The following is a 9,315-nucleotide window of genomic DNA, read 5'->3' as shown; positions in this document are numbered from 1 at the left end:
CCCCATCATTGCAGTCATAACTGATTACTCCTGCTTAAAGAGTTTGGATTGATTTCAGGAAACACTGGAATTTTCTTTGATAATATCAGAGATAAAATATTTGATGTAGGATATACAGGACTCAAAACTATTGTTATGCTACAGTGAAAGGCATAACTTTTGGTAGGGTGTGAGCAGTGGCGGTTTTAGGTACGGGCGAACCGGGCGGTCGCCCGGGGCGGCATCTTGTAGGGGGCGGCACGAGCGCTTAAAAAAAAAAAAAAAAAAGAATAATAATAATAAACGTCGCAAAACGATTTTCTATTATCCATCACTTGTGTGAGGAATTAGGGAATTGGCGCCCCTGTTGCTCAGAAGGTAGGCCTACTGCACTGCACTGTGCAGAGGAAGGGGCGAAGGGAGGGGTTTGCGGGGGACAGTTCACCTCTGGGTCTCCTTAATGAAACGGGAAAGGGGGGATGAATGGGGATCCACTGTATAGTAGCCTACAACAGTCTATTAGTGGGCTAAAATCAGTCACACCTTGACTTTCTTCCAAACAACGCACATCTCATAATGTTATGAATGCAGACCTATGATTCCTGCACATTTAATTAACTGTGTGAAATGGCTAATAAAAATAGGTGACAAAACGATTAAGAGGTCACCCAGGTGAATTGGTTTGGTCTTGACTGTGGTCGCGAGTGGCTCATGGGAATTTGTTGATTGTTGTCGACTGTCGAGTGCCAAACACGATGGACAGAAAGCGGTCAAAGCCATCAGGTGCCCAGTTCCGAAAAAAAAAGAAAAGTAGAAGAGGAGAAACGAGCAAAGGATAAAGGTATGTAATGTCCTAATAATAACAGTATCATGTCATGAGTGAAGGGCTAACGTCAATGTTAATTGATAGGGCCTAGCCCATAGACATAATATACATAGACGCCGCATCGACCGCTGCTCCCTACTAGCGCTGACGAGATTTGGAGCCGCCATCTTGGACCGGTCATCCACTCCACTCAGTGTAATCTGTTTGGCCGGTGCAATGAGCTGTCAGCACACTTAATTAATCATATCTCACTGAATACCGAACAGATTTTCACGCGGTTTTTTTTGCTGCAAAGGTCATACATGTAGCTATGATACAGGCCACATTGTTCGAAAATACAAAATACAACCAATAGTACGGTAACGTTAAATCTTACTTGTGAAAAGTAAATCCCCCGAGTATGGTCCGCCGATTTGAGCAGGAACATGCTGCACAGTGCTGTCATCTTGTGTTTTCTGCTGCAACGCAATGAGGAGTATGACCGGTCCAAGATGGCGGCCGCATTTCTTGTTTCCAGCAGCCAATGCGGCGTCTATGTATATTATGTCTATGGCCTAGCCTAGTATAACTTTTACGTTTGTTAGCCATCTTGCAATGATACCTATGCTTAGCCTATAAAATAATAATTCGGTTTTAACAAATACAACAACTAATTTCACCATGAGATGGATCATGCTTTGCAACAAAACGGTCAAAACCTCAAAAGTTCTGATTATTTATTTCCATCATTTTGGTTAACGTTGCAGTTTAGACAACGCAATTTTCATGTAACAAGGTAGGTAGGCTAGTTTCAAAGACGAACACTTGGCATTTGCAACAAATCCGTGACAGCAGTTTAATCACAACAATCATTCAGTCATAACTAAAAGAGTGCAAAGCATAGTAGCCTATTCGAGGCAGTAACCAAAGAACTAATTGTTCCTCCCTAATTTAATATGACAGCAGACATTTAGCATGTAGGCCTAAGGGCATGTTTATGAAATTTGCTATCAATGGATGTTTTGTTTTGTATAAGAGCTAAATTGTAGCCTGAAGTCTTTTAATGACAATTTCAATTGCAATTTCAGGGGCACTTCTAAAATACTTTGGAGCATCCTCTGCCACTGCTCAAGATGAGCCACCCACAGCCCCTGTTTCACAGGATGAGGAGGAGCCATCAACCTCATCAGCTGCACAGGCCTCTTCTGAGGTGGTCCCTGTCCTTGAGGATGAGCACCAATCCATGTCTCCACAAACATCTCCCTCTACGTCTGCTTCTCCTCAGCATGAGCCTTCAGGTGGGTTTTTACATCTCTCTCTCTCTCTCTCTCATTCCTTGTGTGTGTGTGTGTGTGTGTGTGTGTGTGTGTGTGTGTGTGTGTGTGTGTGTGGAGGGGGTATGCCTAGGCTACAAGAACAAGTAATTTAATGTAGTCATAAGATTTTTGATAATTTCTTAGTAGGGCTATGAGTTATGTTCTTCTGCTATGTGCTTTGAGTAATGTGACAATATGCTGTCTGATAGAAATGCCTGGAGCTGAATGCCCCACTGCTGAGGAGCCTCTGTCAACTGACCCTGCTAAATGGCCTACACTTCTGACGGACAGGATTCGGACTGAACTGGTTCGCAGAGGACCCTCTAAGTTGCCTCCTGATTTTGTTTTCCAAAGGAGTGAAAGTGATGGGAGAAGTTGCCACCACCACTATTTTAAAAATACATTAGTTAGTGGTGAAAAGATGGCAAGAAGTTGGCTGATATTTTCCATGGAGAACAATAGCCTCTTTTGCTTCTGCTGCAAATTGTTTTCCAAGAGGAACATTCATTTAATAAGTTCAGGATTGTCCGATTGGAAACATGCAAGTTCTTATCTGCTTGTTTGTGCAGAATTGCCTGTTGTTGCTTTAAAAATGACATTTAAAATGTCTCACTAAAAAAATGACTGTTTGAAAAAAAAAAAAAATTGTTGTTGGGGGGGGGGGGGGCGCTCGGGGGGGATCTCGCCCGGGGAGTAATTGAGTCTAGAACCGCCACTGGGTGTGAGGTTTAGTATCGGGAGATTTATGCTCCCTCGTCCCCTCCCCATCCAACAGACTAGCTTTCCTATTCCCCCTAGGAAGCAAGATATTACACTCGCACTGCAAAGCAGTATTTACAATCCTCATGCTGCTTATCACGACCCAAAATCCAACCACATCACTCCTCGGGAGCGACCGACACTTTAGCCTCCAAGGTCGCCAGTGCTTCATCGGCTTTTGGGTGAAATTTGACATCAAAAAAAGCCATCCTTGACTTAAATTATGCGCCACTCACTCCGCTTTTCTGAGCGATCAGATGCCCTCCGCCGGTGACAAATGTAGGCCTTCGATCACAGCTGCTTGGAACTGTTCCATTAACCCGGGGAGAGCAATGAGATGGACTCACCTTCAAGGCCGCACTTTCGACAACGGCGCTCACTGATTTGTGTGTTCAGCCATAATGGGTCAAAGCCCTGGCTTGCTGAGCAGACAGCTTTACATGTCAAAGACGCTGGTGCTTCCTCCAAGACCCCAGCTCCAACCCACAAGCACTCCCTCCACCCGCCACCACAATCTTTTTCAGACGTTTGAGGTTTGGTTATTGGGGCAGGCGACCTGGATGTAACAGCCGTATTTGAGCAGGACCTGGTGGTGATGTGGCGGCAGAGCAGCAGAGCAGGGGGCAGCCGTGGTCTACTGGTTAGGGCTTCGGGCTTGTAACCAAAGGGTTGCCGGTTCGATCCCCGACCCAGTAGGAAAAATGTGGGCGGGGGAAGTGAGTGAGCACTGCTCTCCCATGCCCACATCCACTTGAGCAAGGCACCTAACCCCTCACTGCTCCCCGAGCGCCGATGTAGCAGGCAGCTCACTGCTCTGGGTTAGTGTGTGCTTCACCTCACTGTGTGTTCACTATGTGCTGTGTGTGTTTCACTAATTCACGGATTGGGATAAATGCAGAGACCAAATTTCCCTCAGGGGATCAAAAGAGTATATACTTATACATATACATAGAGCATCAGGTCGAGGGTGGGTTCACGGGTCCATATGTCTGTTAGAGCACTTAGGATTTTGAGTGCTCCTCTGTCATTTGCATTCAATTTGCAGGAGAGAACATTGCAGCGTTACCTTGTTTTGTGGAATTAATTAGAGGGTCCACTTAATTATTTGGAGCTTTTTTGTTTTAATGTATTCATGTGATGCACTTTGTCTTCCTGAAACTACAAATTTGGTACCACTTATGCTTGCATGGTGCAATTAAAATTGTTTTGAATTAATTGATTAACTTTGAGGCACAGACATGTTAATGATCATCTCTCCAAGGCTATTAAGACTGGCAGTATTTTGATGCAATGATGGGTGATGCATGTAAGTAAATGCTCCACCGAAGGAAGGGTGTGATTAATTGTCATGGCGATGAGCAAATTTATCAGCCTTTCACTTCTTGGGTAGGCAGCCCTTCTGTCGTGACACTTATGTTACGAAAGACACAAACATTTCGAAAGACACAAACATTTCAATGCAGGACCCCAAGAAACACTGCCATCTGTTGTCCTGACTGATTCAGAACGCAGAACAGTTTGGTAAGGCTTATATCGCTGCTCTGTTGGTAAATAGCTTTGAAAGACAAGCTAATTGGGATTCCAAAAATTCTGAGCGAAAAAAAAAAAGAACTAGAGGAATCAACAGGCCTTCTGCTGAAGCTGGTGTTAATAAGCTTGGCTCACCTCCTTGCAGACCTGCCACACAAAGAGAACCCCCCATCTCCCCCCAAACCACCCAACCCACGGGTGAAGCAGTCATATGTGAGAGAGTGAGCAGTGCCATGTCTTACACCTCTCAAATCCGATCCAAAAACCCCATCCGGCGCCGCAGAGACGTCTCAAATCTCTCACTTAGCCCAAGAGTCTTCACAATGGCTGAGGAATAGTTTGCAGGGAGAACTGCACAGTGGCTGCTCATGTTTGTAATTTTGTTTTATGTTTATCGAGAACCAAACATTTTGTTGCTGTTTTGTTGCTCTCTTTTTTTGTTAAATGAAGTTTAGAATAGTACCCCAACACACACACACACACACACGCACACACACACACACACACACACACACACACACACACACACACACATACACACACACACACATACACCATTTATTTTGATCTGGGTTGTTGGTTTAATTGTGTTTTGTTGGTGGTCTGGGGTTGCTCACGCTAACTTGATTGAGCCCTGTTATTTAAAAAAGGCCCTACTTATCTCCTCATAAATGGATTTGGGCAGAGCCACTCAGATACATCAACACATTAACTAAGCACCAGGACCAAGCCGCATCCTTTGTGGCGACTTGTAATGAAATAGTAGCTATTTATGGGTTGTGTACTGATAAAATCAGACCCTGAATTGACTTTAATTTTGTTCTAACACTAGGGACAGGCGGGTTGTATAGTGGTGTTGGGAAAGGGAGCTCAGCTGCAAAGTGTTTTTTTTTTTTTACAGAACTACCATGGAGATTGAGATTGAGATTCAGTACCACAGCCATAGGTTTCTCCCAATGCGCCTCTGGGTAGGCCTTGGGGCCAAAACAGACTTGAACCACAAATGTCTTCTAATTTAAAAGCAACTGTGGTTCTATGTGTCATTTCAGATTTCAGATTTTCAGAAGGCTTGGGACAATCTTCAACCAGAATAAAGGGTCAGAAAACTTATACTGACCTGCTGGCCAAGGAAGTTTGACTCCCTTACAAGAAATGTAAGGGCTCATAGAGAAATGATTGAAACTTCCTGTAACCACATTTCGCATTTTGCTTTCATGATGCAACATCAGAACGTCTCAAAAGTCCAGGGGAATATGTCCATTTCCATTTTAGTATTGGCACGTATTGCAAACAGGTGTTTGGGGTCTGGTTGTATGAGATTCGTTGTTGTCGATTCTTCTGATTGTTCATTCATCCCTCGCTTTCAGTCCAAACATGTGAGTGGACACAGAGCCGAGACCGTGTTTGTCGTGTCTGGTGCTGTGTTTTGACACCAAATTCTCAGCGTTCATTAGTTATTTATGAGCAGCTGGTCGATGGAAGACCAGGCATCGAGGGAAAGGCAGCTAGAGAGAGAGAGGGAGAGAGAGAGAGAGAGAGAAAGATAGAACAGGTGGGGGAGAAAGAGACAATGTTCAGGATTTGAGAGAGGGGGGGAGGAAGAGAGGGTAGATGTTCAGCAATTGTTGATCATACAAAACACAAAGCTATATAATACACAGCTCATTATGACCAATGGGGGGCTAGCCAAGAAAGTGGTCCAACCAGGTCGGAGCTGGTCATCTGCCAGTGTATTGTACATTATCTCATTTTATGTCTGATGTGATTATATGGATGGAGGACATGCAGGCCAGTTTGAAAAGTCGCCATTAAAATCAGCCCCGACGGATGGCCAAGACTGTGTCCTCAAAGCTTGCCTGATGCCAGTTTAAGTGGATTTGTTTCCAAAAAAAAATAGAAAGCGTGCCCACAAGAAAAGACAATTCTGGCGTGGAAAAATGATGAAACAGAGACCATTAGGAGGAGGAAACCATGTGCTGAAAGGATTTTATAGTGTAATATTCTTGGACTCACATTTTGGGATCCAAGGTCCCTCCAGTCATCGTTCTCCCAGCTCAATGTCCATCTGTCTGCAGTGCATGTATCCATGTAGAAAGACAGAAAGAGAAAACAAAAAAGACAGAGAGAGAGAGGGGGGGGGGTGCTAAACTTAGGCAAAAATTATTCAGATGTAACATTTGTCCAGTGTGCTGTGGTGTGCGACTGTCCAGCGATCGATGTGTCGTCTCAGTCAAAACCACTGGGGCTGGAGTGCTGGCGCACAGTCAAATCTCGGTGAAAATAACCTTCTCCTACCCCTGAGCCGAGGGTTACGTCCCTCTGTAAAAGAGAAGGACTCTCGTGGGAGACGCTCAATGACACTGAAGCGATGAGTTATTACTGCCAAGCCGAGCCTGCAGTTGGGCGAGAGAATGCTGCCTATTTTCTGGAAGGCTACAATCATAAAGATGTATTTATTTGCACAGAGCTTATTTCCAAAGCCAGAAAAACCATAAGAGTCCCTTTCTGTTCACAGCTGCAGTGAGCACATATGGTGAACGACATCAAAGGGAAAAGGAATTTTGCAATCAGGGCTTTTTTGTGGTTATTGCTGCATGCATCGGGACCAGAGACTGATGAACTCCCTCATTCAGACCGAAACTGTGGAGAGGCAATGTCGATCAAGTGCCTTTTCAGAGGTCTTTGAGGAGTGTGTATGTGTGTGTGTGTGTGAAAATGAGTAGCCTACGTCTGAACTGGTCTGGCTGCATATGACCTTCTCAGCATGAGTCACATCCTCGCTTGACGTCAGGACCAGAATCGGCATCCGCACAGATGGAAAGTGAATCTCTTCTCTCTCTCTCTCTCTCTCTCTCTCTCTCTCTCTCTCTCTCTCTCTCTCTCTCTCTCTCTCTCTCTCAGAGCACCAGCAGAGTGCAATGGAAAGCTCAAGAATTTCCTCTCATTTACAACGGCCATTTAAGAGTAATAAACTTGTGACGTCTGGCTTTCGCTGAGCACGGGGAACGTGTCCAAGATTTATTTCCCCTTCTAAACAAATTGAATTCATTAACTTCACTTCCGCTTCCCACTGCCTGAGGTGAAAACAGGGGTTGCCACGGAGATGGCAATTAGCGATAGCGGAGGCTATGTTGACGCACCATTGCTGGTTTGGTGGCCTTGCCATACAGAGAATGGCCCATAGAGGTTCTATAAGTAGGTTCAACCAGAGACTTTCTAATGAGGAGATACAGCACTCCTCCATAGAAATATATAGGGTTAGTTTGTAATGCCAATATGGCAGTTGTCTACACATATCCCTCCCCTTCTCCGGCCAAAAGCCGACATGTGAATACATTGCGAGGTTGGTGTTGTGAAGTATTGCACACGTGCATTTCTGCCCGAAATAGATGCCCGTTAAGTGCCCGAAATGCGTTGCAATATGTCCACCAAGTGGAAGGACTTTGGCTCAACTAAGGCAGTCTGTTGTTAGAAAGCATTTGTTTTCAACTAAATTTACTGGCTGAGATGAAAGCAAACAGATATGGTAGGCTAAATACACACTGCACTGAGATGTAAGTGACAGAATGTCTGATGTGTCCTTGTCATTGCACCAGCATTGCACAAGTATTTTAGGCCTAAAAGAGAAACTATGCAGTATTGGCAATTTCTTCGCTGTTTTCTCGGTTTTTGCTTCTTTTTCGCTGGCTCTGTCATGACGAATGTCTGAGAAACTCCATCGCTACCATGTTCTAGTCGGTGCCTGGCGTGTATGTGTATTTAAATGCAGTAAAGGAATTCGTTACACCTTTATACTTCCTGACACTGGAGCCGTCGGCCTGCCGGGCCAAAGTTGCAAGGGTGTTTTTTCCGCTCACAGGCGCTAGGGGGAAGTGAGACGGCCACCATTCAACCGGAAAAAAGTCATATAACCATTCCAATGACTCCTGTAGGAATAGAAATTTGTCTAGGGATTGTTTCAGAAATGAAGTCTCAGTCAGCCCGGAGTATTGCTACACTCCGAAGCTGTTAAATTAAGGTGAATTAAGCTAAACAATAAACAATCTAAATGTTAAAAATGTTATTTTTTGTCTTTTCTAAAACATGCATGTGGAAATTCACAAAGCACAGCCAACACCAACAAATTCATTTCAAAATCATTTATTTTGATGATTTATTCCAATATTGCACAGGTGTTAATATTAAAATGTGTCCAGTGCACTCAAATCTAGGGAGGAAGCACTAGGCTAGTACCTCACTCCAGTCTATATTGTTATAACAACAATAATTTAAAGTATCAACTGAAACTAAATCAAGTTAATTCTTGAAAGCAAATGCTGCTGGAGCAAGCTATAGTGTTTTTCTACTTACAGTGCAATTTGCATGATCTTGCAGATAAAAGAGATATGCATTTTTTAATTAGTGCTACCCCCATACTCTATGCTGGCATTGTGAAATCTGTGTAAGTAACAGAAAAAGTGCTGTGGATAACACCATAACCACAAGGGCTATCTCATTCACAAAAAAACAAATAAAGTGTACATTACGTACGAAATGTACAGAGCTGTAAAGTTGTCAAAATTCCTTGCTCGACATGGGAACCAATTTGCTGCCAGCTTAATTGTATGTCAGCTGTTTTGCTCTGTGACGTTACAGGTAAATTGGAAAATGCCCAAATGCTAACAAGCCGAAAGCGATTTATATATCGTAGCTGTGTCGGACATATTCAATCAATGATTCGATTCCCCTCCTGTGCTTGTATACTGGGACAAAGTACAGTAGTCCAATTGAATGGGCTAGTTGAGCTATATTGTAGCTCGACTTAACTGTGCATGTAAAAGTACTGACTGATTACAGAAAACATAGCTTCGAACAGCACTGAACTGGAATAGCACCATAATGCAAACACCAGATCCATGACTACCAGGGATGAATTTTTCCTATGTG

At 43.8% G+C, this 9,315-nt stretch overlaps 1 long non-coding RNA gene across 1 annotated transcript; it reads left to right on the top strand.

Moving 5' to 3' along the window:
* Window positions 1-717: 717 nt before the first annotated feature.
* On the top strand, window positions 718-2,417 carry LOC121700473. The gene is made up of 3 exons (XR_006027239.1): window positions 718-820; window positions 1,873-2,082; window positions 2,310-2,417. It is a non-coding gene; the product is annotated as an uncharacterized LOC121700473 (long non-coding RNA).
* Window positions 2,418-9,315: the final 6,898 nt, after the last annotated feature.

The sequence above is a fragment of the Alosa sapidissima genome, chromosome 24, assembly GCF_018492685.1.
Source record: "Alosa sapidissima isolate fAloSap1 chromosome 24, fAloSap1.pri, whole genome shotgun sequence".
NCBI classification, from domain to species: domain Eukaryota; kingdom Metazoa; phylum Chordata; class Actinopteri; order Clupeiformes; family Clupeidae; genus Alosa; species Alosa sapidissima.
This window is presented reverse-complemented; position numbering and strand designations above follow the sequence as displayed.